This window comes from Mustela lutreola, chromosome 11, assembly GCF_030435805.1.
Source record: "Mustela lutreola isolate mMusLut2 chromosome 11, mMusLut2.pri, whole genome shotgun sequence".
NCBI lineage: Eukaryota > Metazoa > Chordata > Mammalia > Carnivora > Mustelidae > Mustela > Mustela lutreola.
The window spans coordinates 34206223-34226090 of NC_081300.1; positions in this window are offsets into that span (position 1 = coordinate 34206223).

Consider the following 19868-nt stretch of genomic DNA (forward strand, 5'->3'; position numbering starts at 1 on the left):
AGTTTTTATGAGGAGGATTGTGTATCAGTTGGTCAAAGTTTATCCCAAGTGCTTAAAAGTGAGATCTTGGATTTTAGCAGGATTGACGCTTTCATAACAGCAGGAGTCAGCACGGGATCTTCACAAACTTGGAGCTCAGTATGGATTTGTGTAATCAATGGATTAATATCTGACTCTAGATATGTTGGCAAACATCCAGTGCATGGCCCTTCTGACCCATCCAATGGGACTCAGGTTTTACACACAAGAAAACAGATACTCAGTTGTTTATAGGTTCAGCAGAAATTTTGTTTAAAAGGAACTATTTAGCTTAACATTTCACAGGATAATAATACAAAAGGGAAATCAAAGTGAGATGTAATCATTTAAGTTATTGAAAAGTACCTGAGTGTAAATTTTAATTGTGTATATGGAGTAGAAAAATATCTAACTATAACATTAAAGATATCAAAAATCTGTCCATTAAATAAACAGCAAACAATGAATGAGTAAAGATAAATGGAAGTCAAAGATGGGGCAGGATACAATCAGCTGATTTCATTAGATACAGTTTTTCAGGGGAAGAGAGATTTTTGTTAATGCGGGATATGAGTACTTGAGTAGACTGGAAGATTTCCAGAAGATAATCTTAAAAGAGGAAAAAATAGAAAGAAGTAATGATGTTCAAGAGAAAAAGCTTGATTTAAAGAAGCTGAACAAAAGATACATGAATATGCAAAAGAAATGGAGGAAATATATGGAGACAATTATATTCATCTATCTGGTGTGTGGAGACACTCATATTCATAGTCATGCTGCCCTTCTTTGGGCTCCAGCCATCACTTCATATTCAGATCACATGGTAGGTGGGAAGGAAATGACTACTCTGAGGCCCTCCATCCGTAAAGATCCTCTTGTGAGGGGAAGAGACACAGTGCTCTCCTCAAGTGCCTCAGACTAAGTCATATTAAGGATGGGACATCAGGGAGGTAATGTGATGTGGTAGAATAAAGGAGTCAGCAGCCCTGCATTTGGGTTTACTAGTGAGTTGTATACAGTGGAAAAGGTCTTTAATTTTTCCGGGCTTGACTTTCCTCATCTGAAGAGTAGAGAAGTAAATTTATGGTAGCATGTAAGAATTTACTTTTCTAACTAGGAGGGACTACCCCAATATAAACCATTTCCTCCTCTTTAATGAATTGCTTGGGAAGTTTGGTCAGGGAAGGCTTATTGGCAGAGCTCATATTTAAAATAAACCTAAAACATTATGGCCTCAAGTTCACGCTGATGAATATTGGAAAGTAATACTATTTCTGTCATTGTATCAACAATTGCCCCCAGAAAATCCTAGCTATTATGGGTAAAGTGTAAAAACATAGAAGAACAAAGCTGGTAACTCATCCCCTGATATTTGAACCCAGATCTTACCAATAGGAGATCCTCTACTAACATTTATTGAAAAGAAACACATACTTACTTTTAAAAAAAAAATTGAGCTATAATTTACATACAGTAAAATCTACTCCTTTCTTGTTTTAAATGCAGACATAAGGTAAGACATCTGTGCTGATAGGTCCATTTCCATTTGCTCATCCGCATAGTGACCACAGGGACAAATTTATGAGTAGGTTGGTCAGGAGAGGAGAAAAATCTATAATATCTACATAGAACAAAACAGCTGACACATCTGGGTCTCATTGTCCCCCACTGAGGAATGACAGCAGCTTTGATGATGAAGATGGGCGATGAAGAAGGTGGCTCATCAGTCCCTGTTTTAATATCCTCACTTAAGGCTTGCCATAGATGTACAGCCAATAGATTGAGGACCTAGGGAAATAACCTCAGATGAGGATGAGAAGAGAAAGGAAAAAGGTAGAAAATTGAACTTTCTAGACAGAATTATTGCTTTCCTAAAAATTATTTGCAAAATAAATTTCTGTATTTCCTACTATATTGTCTCCCAATGTCATGACTAAACTGCTGCTTCTCTATCTCTTGTCTTATGTTTATTCAACCTTCCTTTCTACGAGGCCATTATAGTCACACACACAAAAATGTACAAATATGTTCAAAATGGCATCTAACAGAAAGTAACCTTTTTATAAACTATTATTACCAATAATCAAAGTCTCAAAAGAATTCATGCTAGTTATTTTCCCACTTGGCATAATAAAATGTATAGTAAAGAACAGAAATGTAGCTCCAGTGAGCAGGGCACTCCTTAAGATGCCCATGGCCTCTAACAGTTCCAGTTCTCCATAACTCACAGAGAAAAAGAGTTGACCCTTGCTGTTTTCCTATAGCCTACTGCTTAGTCCTGTTGTGGACACTAAGGGATTTCAAAAATTAACAGGCAAGGTGACCTGAGCTAAGGAATAGACAAGAGCTGAAAAAGGGGGGGGGGTAGGAAATCACAACTCCAAATACATGCAAATTAAAGTAGGAGAATATAATAATGATGAAAGAATACAGGAAATACACAAAATAAGTGAAATCCTTAGGGAATAAGCTCACTAATATATATGAGCAAGACGTTCTGAAGATATTGTTAGTCTTTAAATATCCTAAATTAAACCCATTCACTCACTTTTCTTTGCAAACTATGATTTGGGGAGGAGCATTCTCTGGCATACCTTTCAGTAGAGAAAAATAAAGATCATCACTGTTGTTGTTTCCCAAATCCCCAGTCTAGCTAGAAGAACAGTATGGCCAAGCCTGCTCCCCACAGATGAGTGACTGGTAGTGGGCAGTGAGTTGAGACTTGGGTAGCACTGGTGGGAATCATCCAGATAACATTCAGCCATTCCTTTCCCAACTATGGAAGGTAGAGGACACTTAATGTGGAGAAGGATTGAGATGGAGGAAAATCTCAGCCTGTAAAACACTTTCTAATAAAGGTTCAGTTAAGACTATATATATATTGGCAGGTATTACATATACAAGAAACAAAAATAAATGAATTTTTCTAAGTTTGCATTTTAGGGAGTACCTAATTCATTAAGAATACCTTGTATAGTGCCAAAATGTGTGTCATCAGCCTTCAGTTAGGCATCATAATATACCAGTGTTGTAATAATATCAGTAGCTTCTCTTAGTGATGAGAGCCAGGCTACTGAAGAAAAATGAAATACTTATTCTGTTGAAATCATCTTTTTTAAGCCAAAAATTGGAAATGGATTTCTTTATACTACAGGGCAACTCTATGGGGGGGAGAATTTGGTGTCCCCATAAGCCAACCCTCAAAGTAACCCCTCGCCTATTTGCCACCTACTTGAATTTCCACACTCCAGAGTCCTTTTTCCAACCCCGTGTCAGAGAGACAAGCACAGAAAGAAAGTAATTCCATGGGAGGATGCAAGTAGCTCTCCTCCAAAGAAAAAAGATTTGTGGTAAACTACTTTTCACATTTGTTGCATGTATAAGAAACCAAAAATGATCTGACCTGCAATAAACTGATTTTAATACAACTTGGATTGAATATAGGCTAAAATACATCTGAAAAAATTCTTCTTGAATTACTCTCAGAATTAGAGGCTTTATATTACACAATTCTAAGGGATGCTGTTTTTTATTGAGGTCTATGTGAATGTTGCAGGAAAGTTGTTTAAGGCACAGCTTGTGCACCTGTACATGGCAGTGCCATCTGAGCATAAATGAGACCGGCCCACACACCTTGGCGATTTTGAAAGAGAATGATTTTTAAACAGTACAGATGGTTAGTTAAGTAGATTTGCTAAATACCAAGTGGATAGTGGACATTCAACAAGCTCTCTCCAAATTTTTAAGAACTTTAACCTCATTTCTAATAATTATGGAAACTTTTAAATCATGCTTTCAAGAATAGAGTTGTGGCTTTGAGGACAAGGTACTTGCTATCAATCCCCTTCCTCTCAATGTTCTTAATCCGTCTCTTATCTTGAACACTTACCAGCAAAACCATGAATGCAAATGTCTTACTCACAGGTGTCTCATTTGTGTATAATATTAATAATTTTTAAAATCAATTCAACTGTCCCCATTAGGGTGAATGTTGTTCACAAGACGGATCATGGGACTGAAAATCCAGAGGATTAAGAAATTGTCTTTGCCATAGTGAGCAGTGATATCCCACATTTTCTCTGTCCTAATCAACCATGTTTTTGTTTCGTCAACACTATATCTCTGCCCTGCCAAGACCATGAACTCCTTTCATCAGCCAGGTAGAAATAGACATATGTACATTTGTTTTTTTTGTTTATGCTTTTGTTTGTTTGGTTGGTTGATTGGTTTTTTTGTGAAACTATTAAACCAAATTTTCCAGGAAATGGGGAGATAATCTCTTCTACATTTTGTTTTTATTTTTGGCTGGGTCACTTCATGAAACTTATACAAGCATCTGCATAGGATAATTCAGCTCTATACCTCACCCTCATCTGTCCAAATTCAGTAGCTCAGTTCATGTTGCAGAGTCTTGCATATGTGTCTCCTTCCCATGCCTCCTGTGGCTTTGGCTTCCTAATGCAGACACGGACCCTCTGCCATGTTCCAAGAAGACATCTCCTTCCAGCCAGTTAATCAGCACCCTGTCTCCCTGCTGCAGTCTAGCTAGACTAAGTAGACAATGTCACTACTAGGCTGCTGAGAATGCCATGTCACACATGCAGTTTCAGAAGAGTGGTTGTAAGAGGGACAACAGCCTCCCTGCCTGGTGACACTGTGATGGCTGGCCCTGTGGACAAGCAGCCTAGAATCTCATTAGCCTCTTTCCTGGCTGCAGCACTGCATGTTAAGCATCTGTCTCCTCTGATTGCAGTTCTTAGCTTGAGGCCTTTGGGGAGCATGCCTCTAATCTAAGGGCCTTGCCACCACCGTAATTTCAACATGGCTGTAAGGAGGGACATTTTGAAACATTTTTTTGTCTCTCTATCCAACTGGAATATCATCAATCAGTATCTCCTCATCTACAACCAAGTTTTATCATTGTCCAATAAAATATCCTTTCTGTTTGTATTCTCTATCAGATCATGAGGATTTTGTACTTATCCTGGCCAAGACCTAATGCAGATCTCTTCCTGTCTATTTCACAGTGCTTAGCCAGTGTGTCTCCTGTGCCGGGGGTCTCATTTAAACTGAAGATTCAGGACAGTCAAGCCTTGCTTTCCTCTTACTAGATTCTCATAGGGTCAGGTTATATGAATGGTCAGTTCGTTAATTGAGGAAGCCATGTGTCTTTTATATATCAATATTTTCTACTTGGTCAGTTGGGTTCTGCTGGTAGCTGGCTAATAATTCTTAGGAGAATCTGATAACCATGTACATCTTCTCAATTTATAAACTCTGCCACTAACAAGGACTTCAGAGCAGAGGGAGAACCATTGAATTGTCCTCTAACAACTCTATTTTTGTAGATCTTTGCTCCTGTTTAAATAGGCTCTTGATGGTTTTTCGAACTGGAATTTACACTTCTAATCAATGTATATCCCATCCCATTAATACATGGAAACACTATATTTCAGACACTGGCCAGAGTTTTAAGTGGATAAAGCCCACCTTCGCAAACTTGAAGAGACTCTCTGTTCTAAGAGGAAGATGTTCCAGTTGACCTTGACACTTCAGTCAGTCTTGGTTGGTTAGAAAGTACAGAGATCAGCTGATCAAAAAATGCAATTGATTAGCACTATTATTTAAGGTTGCTTTATGTGCCAGAGTGGGGTTTATAGGCAAAGAAAGTTCAGAATAACAAAAGGAGGAATTCAGATGGTAGCTGAGGTGACTTGACAAATTTTACTTTTGGAAGGAGAGACCAGGACCATTATAAAAATGGTCTTAACTGTCAGAATTTGTTTGGTAGGTAATGAATACTCTGTATGCCAAGAACAGGGGCTGACTCATAATGCTTAATTAAGTTAAATATATATATATATATATACATATATATATATATATATATATATGTATATATATATATATATATATATAGTTTGTTCCATGAATGATTTAACTCAAGAACAACAATGCCAACAGAGACTAAGAATCCACTCTTTAATCCCTGATAGACTTTAATGGACTCTTTGTTAGCTGTCCATCATATTCCTTTTTAAGAAGAAAGAATTGGACTTAAAATGGTGGCATCTTCTTTAGTATTAAACATGTCAGGCTATATAATAGGCATTCTCCATTCATGATTTCTGTCTAATTACAAGAGTCCAATGAAGCAGCCATTTCCCTCACCCTTTTACCAAAGCAGGTTCTGGAGGCTCAGAGAAGTTAAGCAACTTGTGCCATTTTTAGCATACTATAAAAGATGTCACTGATATTAAGACCACAAAGTTGGGGTTAAGTGTTAGGCTCTATCTTCTCTGCACAATGAACCCACCTACCTAGGCTAGACTTTTCTCCTGACCTTTGATTTAATTCAAGGGGAGAATGAATTCTAGGCCCTGGGGACAATATTTTTCTACTGTATTCCATAGAGGTATTTCTAGGAGCCTATGGCTCAGCCTCTTCTCTGAACTTTCATGGACATGACTTAAGCTGCATTACCATCAAGTTCATGTGTGTCACTCTTAACCTTTTGCAGGTAAGAGTCTATGATAGTAGGACCATGCCTCATTTATCTTACTCTGGCCATCTCCTGACATCATGCTTGGCACTTTGTAGGGATTCACTAATGTTTATTGAATTTTATTGAATCATATCAGGCCTGCATTCAGGACATGAATGATATGGAGGGTAGCTCACCCACTCATTCACTTGGAATGAAGTTCCAGGTCCCAGGGTGTCAGCTATTGATTCTAGGATTTGGGGCTTCTCACTCTCTTTGAGCGGCAGTTTCCTCCTCTGGAACTCCCTACCTGATACTGTTGTTTGGAGGGCTGAATGAAGTAAGTAAATGAACGAGACACCTGCCACAATGTCAAGCACATACTGGACATAAATCCATGTCTGGGTTCCTTTTTCCTCCCTTGGCCCTTTGGTGCTAATTTTGAAGGTGACTGTAGGAGATGACTGTCCTTTAAAACCCAGGAATTCTAGTCATCCAGGGCCTTCTTATGTTTCAAGTATTCTTGGTTGTATGTTAAGTGACCTGAAGCCATTAATGATTCACTCATTGGTCTTAACAAGCTAATATGCCCCTTAAGATGCTTTCACACTACAAGCAAAGGGAAGCAAAGGGTTGAACCATTTATTCTCTAAATTTGATTGATGTCGACAGGCAGTCTGGACAGCTGAGGTCCAAATGCACACTATTTTCCTTTTCTTCCATGGCAGGATTGATTTTAGCCTGAATCATCTGAATAATTGCCTTAGCTCCCCTAAGACATGTCTTTCACTTTGTGGGTATAGACAGCTATAGAAAACAAGTATTATTTTAACCTCCTTAAAACATGGAAACTCTCAAACACAGAGAGGTTAATTGGTTTGACAAATGTCACACAGCTCCTCAGTTGTGAAACTGGGAGACAGCCTCCAGGTCTCCAAGCTACCCCTCCTCTCAACACATTAAAGAAAACCATTACAGCTGCTTAAACACATCTGTGCTTTAAATAGAATAATAACCTTTATAATCACACATTTCTTCAGTTTGGGGTATAGAAAATCATAGTCTGAAGGTGGTATAATAATAATGAGGTAATCACATGTAAAGAATTTTTATTAAGCCCGTTACCTACATGTCACATATTTTCATGTCTTAAACTCATACTTTGCACTTAGGTAAAATGGACAGTAGATGGTTAGAAAACAAAGAAACAGAGGTTAAAGTCCTTATTTTTCTCTATCAAGTAATAAATTATGCTATAGGGAGTCATGAATTCATCTATTCAATCAAGTATTTTAAAGCTCCTTGCATGTTAATGGTGTGTGTTGTAGAAGGAGGAAGTACACAGGGTAGGCTCTCATTGAAGTGCACTTTCCATGAGAATGAGTGAGGTGCAGCCTTGGAGAAAGAGCAACACCTTCATTTTGCAGGATTAAGGTTGCTGACCCCACCAACAGGCAGGGTAAGTTACCACTGCCCTTGAGAAATGGAAACTATAGTATCCAGCTGGACTAAACTTTAATGGGTTTTAATAGAACCTACTGAGATTATTTTAAAGAAATGACTAAAAATATTAAGGGCCTTATGAATGAATTACTATAGACTTCCTGTTAAGGGGGAGGCAACACTTATTTAGTTCAAGACTGTATGTAAGCACACTTCTTAGAATGAATGTTATATATTCTGTTAATCTAGAGAAGGAAAATCCATATCTGCATTGGTAGTTGGAAATAACCCTTTTTGGGACTGGGTTTTGGATTGGAACTTTCATGTGGATTGGAGATTTCATTTATATGGTGCTTTTAACTTTGTGTTAGCAAATATGATGCCATACATTTTCAGTATAACCCCATTATTACATGAGGCTTTAGGAAATAAGATGTTAGGCCTCTTTTCCCTTTAGGTAACTTGAAGTCCATATTAGCAAGCTTATGATCATATTCAAGATCCCATAGTAAGCTGTCCCATACAGATAGGATCTGGAGCAATGGGCAGTGAGATTGGAATACAAACATAAATGTAAGATCGGAGAGAAGAGGAAGGAGCGTGTCATATTAAGCTACTCGTCTCCGTTTTGTGGAGGAAGAGGCTGAACTAAATGGAAGTCTCTGACTTACCCGCAGGCTTCAGTTGCAATTGTCTGTCTCCCACCCCCTCACAAGTAACTGCAAGTTCTTGTGCACTGCATTTTGCTCTGCCTAAAGTATTGATTGTGCTTCCTAGCAGGTTGTTTCAGAATACTGTAACACTATGGAATGTGGAGGGAACTAGGCATAAGATAAGACCCAAGAGATTTCAAATCTACTCTTAGTTTGGGAACTAATTTGCTCTGTGACTTTGAGCAAGTGACTGAATTTCCTTTAACTCTCCTGTATTTAAAATTTAAATAATACCCCTTTCCCTACTTACCTTAGAAATGAAGAGATTATACTGAGAATGTAGTAGAATAATATATGTTAATACAAAGGTTAAAATGACATACAAATGCAAGATTTTCCTTACGATGGTTTCTTAACTATGATAGGCTGTTATAGGAAAGCATAGCATATATGATCATCAGTCAATCAAAATGTTCTGAGTATCTAATAGGTACTACACAGACAGGGCAAAGAAATATGTCAGGGTCATGAGAATTTAAGGAGCTGCATCAAACTAAATAGATGTGATGACTAGATACAGGAAAGGTCACACATAGTCAAGTGTTGCTTGCTGAAGACTGAACAGGTGGTTTACATTTTAGAAAATACAAAAATATCAGAGAAAAGAAACTTTGATTTCACAAAGGATATAGGACTGTATCTTGGTCTAACAAATTGGTAGGACAGTGGAGGGCAAGAATAAGTCAGTCATTCCTGGAGAGTAGAATGTAACCTCCATGAGGGCTTTTGGTCTGTCTGCTCTTTAATGTATTCCAGGGAACTGTAAATATGTATGAGGTACCATATTATGCCTTTTTGAGTCATCATAAATATGTGTGAATGCATCATAGAGAGATGAGAACAAGAGCAAGATATGTGGTGGTGGGGGTGGGGGTGGAGTGTGAAACAGCAGCTAGACTATCTTCCTGACAGGAGAAGGTTCATGATGGAATTTAGTAAAAGATAAGTTTGAAAGAGAAAGTTGCAGCCAAAGCTGAAAACAATACTTACTAAAAGAACCAAAGCCTCCTGTGTTTGGAGCTCAAAAGAGTCCTAGCAATGTAAAATATCTTAATCTGGCCTTGACAGACTCCCAGGCAGGGGGAAGATTTATAGATGTGGTACAGGGAATCCATAACACCCTCCCCAGTATGGATTGCACAATTGTGTATGTGAGTGTGTTTCTCACAGTTAAGCTTAGTTTTCTGTCAGATGCCTGAGGTGGTATATGCCCTAAAACAGCCAAAGAGGCTGAGGTCCTGAAAGCCTGCATATGTAGCAACTTTGTTACGTGAAGAATCATTTTATCCTATGTTCTTATTGAATTTGGGGAACCGTCATAATTAATTATATCTAATTTTGTGTCATATGCTTCAAGAGTGTGTGTGTATTTACTATATTTTAAGGATGTTGACTGTTCCTCTGCTTTCCTGTGTCTGTAGCTCAATCCCAGCCAGACTGTAGGCACTCAAGAGTGACTGCACAAATAAAAATAGATCTGAATCCATCAAGTAACACATCTCACTGAAATAGGGTTTTTTTTTTTTCCTCCCTGTTATGAAAGCACAATGCTTATTATTTCATAGAGATGATCACTTCTGCTACATCTTTGGTGTTCAAATATATCAAGTGCCTCTGAAATGTTGCATATGCTGAATTCAGTTTCAATAAACCCCTCCTAAGGACTTCCCCAAAAATAGTTGAGGCAACTAAAATGGCAGTCCTAGAAAATATCTCCATGCCTTTTCATCTAGGAAGAAATCGAAGGCTCCTACCTAGAGCATCCCTTCCGTGCAGCCACAAGTTATAAAAGTAAAATGTGCCATATGAGTTTTTCAGGTAAGGAGGCATGCATTTTCATCAAAATTAAAGGAAGTTGTGGGTACATGGATTGGCAGTATTCTCTGAGAGCTGTAGGTAGTGGTGTGCCAGTGAGGAAGGAATGAAACTCCATCAAACTTGGTGAAACCATGGTCGCAGGGGCCTCTGCCTGTAAACATTAACCCAGAAATAAAGGCTAGAAACTGATTCTGAAGTTCAATCAGTTTTAATGCTAGCAATTACAAAAATGATTTTGTATAAATACATCTCAGCAAGAGGCAAACAGCAATATTAGAGATTTCTGATGAACCTTTAACTCCTCTGAGATATGGAGCCTATCTTGTCACTAGCAATTTTATCAGCAGTTTACCAACGGTATCCCAATAAATGGAAACACAAACAAGCCTTCTTTTCACACCAGAAACTTAAGTATTCCCAAAATTCTTACAGTGGTCCCCTTGTTTTATTATAGGAATAAAAATATGGCATAATGATCAAACAAATGATGCTAATTACAGTGGTGGGAATACACACACAAGATAGTGTGAAACTTCTGACAATTTTTACTTACTGTTTAAGCGAGTGGTGGGACAGGGATTGATGTACTCTAGTGAAGTAAGTTTAGAAGCGTGATATCTTTGTGCATTGTCTGGTAATATTGTGTAATAAAAATTGGATCTGGTAGAACAAATAACCATTTAGTGACTGAGAATTCTGGTGAGGCCAAGATTGTAGCTTTGAGCCTCAGCTTTGAATGGGTGGACAGAGCATTTTGATCTTAAAGTTTTAAAAAGCTCCTATTAAGCCAGGTGGAATTTAGAGTTGTGAAATTGGCTTTTATTGCTTTGAACATGGTATAAGGATTTAAGTGGACCATGAGGTATTTTGACCTTGGTAGGACACAACAGCTTATGGCACCTTTGACCAAGGGTGAGCTACTATTACTGTAGTGGCAGCTTGAAGAAAATTTCTCTTGGGTGCTCTGGCCTTGAGCAAAGCCTCACTGGCTGGGATAAAGACATTGGAGGGCTCCAGCACAGAGCAGTAGGCCATAGACTCCTACAAAAGCACCTATAACTGAGGCAAGAAAAGAATGCCTTTATGAGTACAGACTTTTAAGGCATCTGATTTTTTGTATGTTGCTTCACCAGGATGGTGGTAGCTTCACCAAAAACAGTGATGTGAAGTCAATGCTTAGTTGATTATCCAGGTATTAATTGTTTGCTCTTTAAATTACATGTACTACATTAAAGATAAGATGGGTGAGAGTTATACTGAAATATTTACTGGTAGGTTATCTGATTTTTACCTTCGACTCCTCCTGGGTGCATTACCAAATGGCTTCATCATCATCATTCAGGGGAAACATCTACCCTGTAGAAGACACTAAAAGTCAAAGCTGCTTCAGAGACAAAGACAAAATAGTGTAGTATAGTTGGTGTTATTTTCCCCTCCCTTATCTGCAACTCACAGTAAGTGTCAAGAGTGGTAGATAGAGACACAAGACTGAGCATTTTGAGAAGAAACAAGGTCTGGATTTTTTTGGTCTTTTGTTGTTGTTGTTGTTTGTTTGTTTGTTTGTTTGTTTCCTGAGAGAGAGAAAGTGCATGGAGTGGAAAGGGGCAGGGGGAAAAAAGAATCTTAAGCAGGCTTCACACCCAGCATAGAGCCAGACACAGGGCTCAGTCTCAGGACCCTGAGATCATGACCTGAGCTGAAATCAAGAGTTGGACATTTAACAAAATGAGACCACTAGAAAAATAGGCACTCCCAAAAAAGGTCTTAAAGGAAAGAGCAGCTCTAGTTAAACTAAAGAATTGAGAGGTATACTATCTCTTGTCTCTTTACAAGCCTCTGATTTACTTCTGTGTAGGACTAAAACATACTAATCTAGGCATAAAAATATCCAAAGGAAATGCAGTAATTATTACAATTATATATTAGACCTTCACCAGAGTAGAGTGCTTTATAATACTCATAGCACTGTAAGACTTTCAAATAGGCAAAAGTGGACTCAAACTATTTTTGTGTTAGGATCAGTATTCACTGCAGTGTCTCTAACCCTTTCCTGTGACCCCACTTACATTGACATTCGTCCCTTAAGACCTTTTTCTAGTCTTCTGACTGCCCCTCTAAAAATTGACCTCATACCGACTAATCAGTCACTGATCTTTATACCCTAAATTCCTCTAGAATATAACAAGTGCAGTCTAGCGCCTCATCTCTTTCAGGTGAGCTATCATAGTGTTCTCCCAATTAAACATTCATTCCATCTCCGTCTTTGACACCTTATCAATGTCCTGGCAATAAATGAGATGCTAAACTTAGAGGAGTTAATTGCGTTTAATAAAAGGACCATTCTCAATGGTAAGAGGGGGAGAGGAGGTAAAGAAGCCGAAAGGATATGAAAGACTCAAACTAGCAAAAGCAGAAAGTCATGACCACCCCTAAAGGAGTCTGGTCAAAGAAGAGGGGTTGCCTCATTGGTGTCGTGACCATGGAGGAAAACGACCATGTCTAAACATGTGAGCAAGCAGAGAGGGACCTGGGGTAATGAATAAAACAAACTGTCCCTCCTTCTGACTGACTTCCAACTGTTGCCATTGCTTTCCATTGGTAAATCCCTACCAATACTGAGATGGCAAGGGGCCTAGGCAATGCATAGTGACTAGCCTGCAAGACAAATGAGCACAGAGAAGGGATGTGTGAGGGGTGAAGGAAGTAGAGGATAACATTCCCACAAATCTGTCTTCCACAGGAGAGGCAGAATGGTGTACCCAACATGCTATACTTGACCAGATCACTCTAGTAGTCATTGAAACACTCCCTTGCCTCCCAATAACCTACAGAATTAAGCCCAAGCCAGAAGCTCAAAGTTCTCCTTGTTCTTGTTTGACTCTCCTTGCTGGCATCATCTGCAGAACTTCTTTACTTCCTTGAATGAATCAAAATCATTTTACTGGTTTTTGTTGTTCTCCTTACATACCATGTCACTTCTTTCCTTTAGGTTTTTGTTTATGGAGTTTCCTCTGGAATATCTGTTTCTCTTTATAGGTCAAATTCAAATGTCATCTCCTTTGGGAATCCTTGGCCAAAAGCCACATTATTCTACACATATTTCATTTCTCAAATTAACCGTTGAATTAAATTATACCATATGAAGTTTCTGCTGTTCTGTTGTTTGGACCAATAAAAATGGAATTTCATATGTAGAGTCCTGTCTCTCTTGCCCATAAGAAAGTCTCCTGAAGGTAGGGCAATCTCCTATTTGGGTTTATCCCTTGTCAGGTAGCTGAATAGCTGCGAATGATGGATGATTTATGCCTGCTTATGGAACTGAATTGAACAAAGGTCCATATTTTATATTTTCTAAGCCATGAGGAGTAGGGACCATATCAATCTTGGTTTCTCAGTAAATATTTGTTATTTGGGACATAAAACATAACCGAAGCCCATGTTTGTCAGTTCTCATAAGCAAGGGAAATGGGTGAAAACTATTTTTCCATTCTTGTTCTAGACTTGAAGTATTTTAGCTTTCAGAAGACTTAGTTTACAAAGAAATAACCACTATAAACACAGCTTTAAGGTGTCTGAAAGTAATAACTTAATAAAATAAGCTAGTCATTATAATTGATCAAGTGCCCTCAGTAGCAAAGTACCATGGGTAAGAAGGCAGGTTTATACTAGGCATATTAATATAACTAAATGAACCATATAGAGGCTGAGGTACCTTGTAGTTTCCTAAAAATCCCTTCTAAGTTTAAACTGAAGCTGATTATATTTGATGTCATTCAAAGTACAAGGGCCTCTGAAACTGAGGTCTGAATGGGGCCAACAACCAGACATGACATTTGAGCCTTCTAAATTTATAGCCTATTTCTAAGTCACTTTGCGTGCTTTAGTCCCAAAAAAAGAAAAGAGAAATGCCACCTGACCAAAAATGACCAATGAGTGTTCATAAATCTCACTCAAGTCCTATCAAAACTAAAGTTTCTGTGGTAATTCTCTCATAAAAAGAAATGTAAAATTTATTCCAAAATGGGAGAAGGGGAGAGGGGAGGTGCCTGGCAGGCTTCAGGAAGCCAGGGCATTTGAGCAAAATTAGCTAATGCTTCTACCAGCAGAAGTCACATTTTGGCCCTTCATATCATAAAAATACCATTTGTTGTGAAATATAAGGACACAGCCTGTGTGTGAGACAGAATGGTTAAAATCCCCCATCCTGCACCCCTGACGGCTCAGTGACGTTAGTCCCCATCCCTTCACGCCTCGTTAGGGCCAGCCAGGGCCAGCTGGCCAGGCTGTCCCTGTCCTCGGGCCTGGGCGCCATTGTCCCGGAGCTCGCCCAGCCCGCATCCCTTTGAAGCTGCTCCAAAGAAACTTTATCCCTCTGTTCCAGCTGGCGTTTCATTAAGCCCTGGCTTCACAGGATTTTCCACTCCCATTGACACATCAGAGCAAAGATGTAGCCATTAAAATAATGAAGAAAAAGGGAGCGAGCAGAGGAGAAACGGTTTCAAGGGGAAATTGAAAAGGAGTACAAGGTTATTTAAAAAATAAAGGCCAACTTAAAAAAATAAAATAAAATCTACCCCCTTTCTCATCTCTCTCTCTTTCTCTTTTTTCCTCACCTACATGTGTGTTTCCTAAGCTGTCCAAATTTTTCACAAAGCCTCATAAGGAATGACTTCAGAGAGGCCCTGGCTCTGCGAAACAGCTGACAGTCACAGGTCTAAAGTAGGAACAGCTGATAAGAATCCCAAAGACATTCTACACATGAGCACAAGGGAACTCTGGGCACTGAAGATTTCTATCTTTGCTCAGAAATAAATCATTGCATATCCAGCTGGTCAGATATCAAGCCCACCTAAGTTATCAACGGCCCCCCGTTTGACCTCCACCCTCTTACCTCCAAGGTTTCGCCCAGCCAGGAGTTGCTGTTCCAGATGTATCTTTCACTTTTTCAAAGGTACATTGGCTCCATACTTACCTGGCCACAAAATGTTTTTTGATGCTTATCCACTCTTCTGGTAATGTAAATGTGATGTGTTTTTAGTCTCCAAAACTAGATAATGAATTTAAAAAATCAGAATAATTCTGTGCCCCTTTGTTGCTGTCACTAAAAGAGATCTTGCAAAAAACTCTGCATAGAATTCATATTTGCCATAATATCTGCCCAAGGAATCTGACTTCAGCCAGCTCAACCAAAGACATGGACAAGGAAGATGTCACAGAGGCCTTTAAGCTCCTAAAACAGCTGTGACAAAGCCCAGGCACTAAACCTATACACTTTATTCCCCTGGGTGTCATTCTGGCATTGTGATTTCATTAACAAGCTTGCTTTTCGAGCATCTCTTCCCACAGGAATTAAAACCAGTGACCTAGATGTGGGCTTTTAGATATATTCTTGATAACAGAAGGGTATGTGACAGCTGACATGTAATTGAAGGAAGAAACAAACAAAGAAAAAAGCAAAAAACAATGAACAAACATATTGCTTCATAGCACAAAAATTGATGTCTATAAAAATGTATTTTAAAGTGTATTCAGGAGGGTACGTGATATGATGAGCACTGGTTGTTAATGTGCAACTGATGAATTATTGAACATTACATCTGAAACTAATGATGTACTATATGTTGGCTAATTGAATTTAAATTAAAAAAGTGCATTCCATAACTGCTGTGAAAATGCAAAATATATATTCTTGAAAAGTATACTACAAAATGGTTAAAATTTGTTTTTATGAAACAAAACATATCAGATATTTAGGATCTCTCTCTCTCTCTCTTTCTCTATCTATAGATATATATATATATATCTCCCCCTCATTTCCCATATTTCAGATAGAATTGAGTATCATCCATATGAATGTTTAGTTTATATTATCCTGAAATTGGTTTCTATTTATGCACCTACATTAGAGACCATTGAAAGAAACATTTATTTGTTTTAACTAAACAATGTAGAACTAATAAGAAAAGTTTACAAAGTTCAGGAAAAACCCAGTAGAGTAGGGATCCAGTGGAAATAGGTACTGAGAGGAGACAAGACCATACAGGAGATCCTTGCTCTGGAGAACTAACTCATGTCCAAAACTTACCCCTCTCTTTTCTACACTGGTATTGGGTGACTCTGATCATACTCCCCAATATTGCTGAATTGTTCTAGGCAACACCCATGATAAAGAAATGAGATTGTGTATGTTCTAGGGCCTGCATCAGGTTCACATGCAGAAAATGCGTGTTCCAGAAGTTGGTTGTTGAGGGAAGTATTCAGTATGGCATTTGGCAAGCATTTGGGGTGGGACTGAGAAGAATCTCAAGAAAAATATAATCAATCAATCAGCATAGGGAAGTTAACTTCTTAACTCCATGGAAGATAAAAAAAAAATAAAATAAAGGGCAGAAAAGTATTTCTTCTCTCAAATAAATAGATATTTCTTTAGGAAGATAAAACACACACATGAACCAACACTTTCAGAATAATGTAAGAAGATAATGGAGTCTGGAACTGGAACTGGAATTGCTATAGTTAACAGAACTCAGTCTTTGAGGGTTGGACATATCATGGGGGATCTTATGGAAACAGTGGTACTGGATAATTTGGGGGAGGGTACATGGGGACATTGCAGGTGCATGAGTGTGGGAGTCAGCCAAGTCAGCAGTAGATGAGCTGACTGGTCAGTCAAAAACCTCCTGCTCAGTTCTTGTCTGGCACCAGTACAAAGATCTGCAGTGTCCCCATGTCACAGAATCACACAGAGGTTTGGAATTTTGGCTCTGCCACTTACAAACCCTGGGACAGTGGGCAACTGATAAAAGATTGCATTGCCGCCCTTTCCTCACCTGTAAAATGAAGCTAGTACCTGCCCTGAAGAGCTGTGGGGAGAATTACATGTGAAATTCATGATAACCACCTGGCATAGTACCAAGACTAAACAGTTCATATGCAGCCATTTTCATTAGTTTCATTATTACCTATTGTAGATACTACCCTTCTGTGCCCTAGTCTCTCACATCACCTTCTGAACACATGTTCCCTGTCTCTCATATATTTTTTGCACTGCTTTGTTTCTATCTTTATCTAATTGTAACTATTTTTTAAATTTTTTATTAAAAAATTAATATAATTTAAATTAAAATTTCTACCTAAATAATCCATTGATGTAAGTAAGTACCCAAGATCTTATTATTATTGTATTGCTGTCGATTTCTGCCTTTAAATATGTTCATATTTGTTTTACATATTAGGTGCTCCTGTGCTGGTGCATAAATATTTATAAACATTAGGCCCTCTTGTTGAATTGACCTCTTTATCATTATAGTGCTCTTCTTTGTTTCTTATTATAGTCTTTGTTTATCATCTCTTTTGCCCTGAATAAATATAACCACCCCAGCTTTCCTTTACATTTGCACTTCTGCCCCTTTTTTTTTTCTTTTTCATGCTCTGATTGGGCAAGTTCCACTGCCCTATCTTCTAGATTTCTGATCCTTTCTTCTATTTCATCTGCTCTGTTGTTGAACTCCTCTAGTGTATTTTTCAATTTGGTTATTGTATCTTACTCCAAGACTTCTGTTTGTAACTTTCTAATATTTTCTCTCTCTTTGTTGAAGTTCTCATTATACCCATCCATTCTTCTCGCAAACTCACTGAGCATCTTTATGACTATTACTTTGAATTCTTTTTTTTTTTTTTAAGATTTTGTTTATTTACTTGACAGCCAGAGATCACAAGTAGGCAGAGAGGCAGGCAGACAGAGAGGAAGGGAAGCAGGCTCCCTGCTGAGCAGAGAGCCTGATGCGGGGTTGGATCCCAGGACCCCTGGATTATGACCTGAGCTGAAGGCAGAGGCTTTAACCCACTGAGCCGCCCAGGCATCCCTACTTTGAATTCTTTATCAAGTAAATTATTTATCTCTGTTTCATTAAGGACTTTTTTCTGTTTTGTCTTGTTCTTTATTTAGAATATACTCCTCTGTTTCTTTATTTTTCTTGACTCTCTGTGCTTGTTTCTATGCATTAAATGGAAGAACCACCTCTCCCAGTCTTGAAAGATTGGCCTTGTATAGGAGATAAACCTTATCATTCAACCCTGCCCTGGCTCTTGGTTGTCTCTCAAGCCTTATGTTTGGCCAAGCAGGCTATTTTATTTTTAATAGCTCCCAGTCTTGATGGTGTACCTAAACCAGTCAGTGTCTCAAAGGGGAGAATCCCAGTCATCACCTAAATTCAGGCTGATAGGAAGCCAGACCCTCAGGCAACAGCTTTTAAAGAATGCCAATAGATACATTCCTATGAAACTGCAAGCATAAACCAGAGCCTTGCAATCTGGCAGTGTCCCCTGGGCAGCAGTCACAACAATCAGAGATCCAAACAAGTGTATAGGCTCCTTTCTGGGAGATACTGGTGAGCTATGGCAAGGCAGAGAGAGAGCACAAAGATGACATCCTCTTTCTTGTGTTCCCTGAGAGTACTTCCATAACCTCTAGATGTCTGCCAAATCTGAAGCTTGCCCATAAGGCCAAATGTCTCAGACTAGCAAGTAAGCCTCTTTCATAGACTGGGTGTTTGTTTTAGTCTTCCGTCTGTACAGTGCTCTGGGGTGATAACCTGTTAAGAAATGTCTCTCTGGTTGTTGTTACCACCCTTGGGGATCCAGGAATGCAAGATCTCCTAGCCACTAGAGCCATTAAATCAAGTAGTATGCCCTAGGCATCAGCAAAGAAAACCAGGACACTAGATATGAAAACTGTAACACCAGACATATATAAGAACTTCCGTCCAAGAGATGTTGATGCTCTGGAGCGTTTCAGAGGGAGAGTACAAAGATAGTGCCTGGCCTCCAAGAGCTCAGAAAAGGTTTATAGTCAGCTCTTAGAAGTGTGCTTAATCAGAAGGCTTCCTCACAGATTGCAGCTATGATAATAAGCTAATTAAGCGTTTTTCACAGAAAGATAGAGCTCCTGGATCTGCCCTGGGGATGGTAGCTGTTTAAGAACACTTTCTTTATTGGTTACAATCCTATGGGACCCACAAGCATAGGTTCCACTGGCTACCAGACCCAGGAGATATAGCAGTGTTCCCTGGCAGCAACTACAACAATCAAGGTAGCAGAGAAGGGTGTAAGCCCTTTTCTGGAAGATACTGCTACATTGGAGAGACGCAGAGGGAGGGCATAAACATTGTATCCACCAGCCTCCATTTTCTTAGAGTAACTCCATAGGCCCCTTCCAGTTTGCCAAACCAGAAACCTGTCCCTCAGCCTCAAGCTCCTGGCCAAGGGAAAGACTGGATGTATGTTTTAGTCTCCTATTTTTGTGCAGTGCCCTGGGAGTGGTAATCTGCCAAGAACAGAATCTCTGTTTGTTGTAGTCCCATAGGACACAGGAACACAAGCCCCCTTAAACT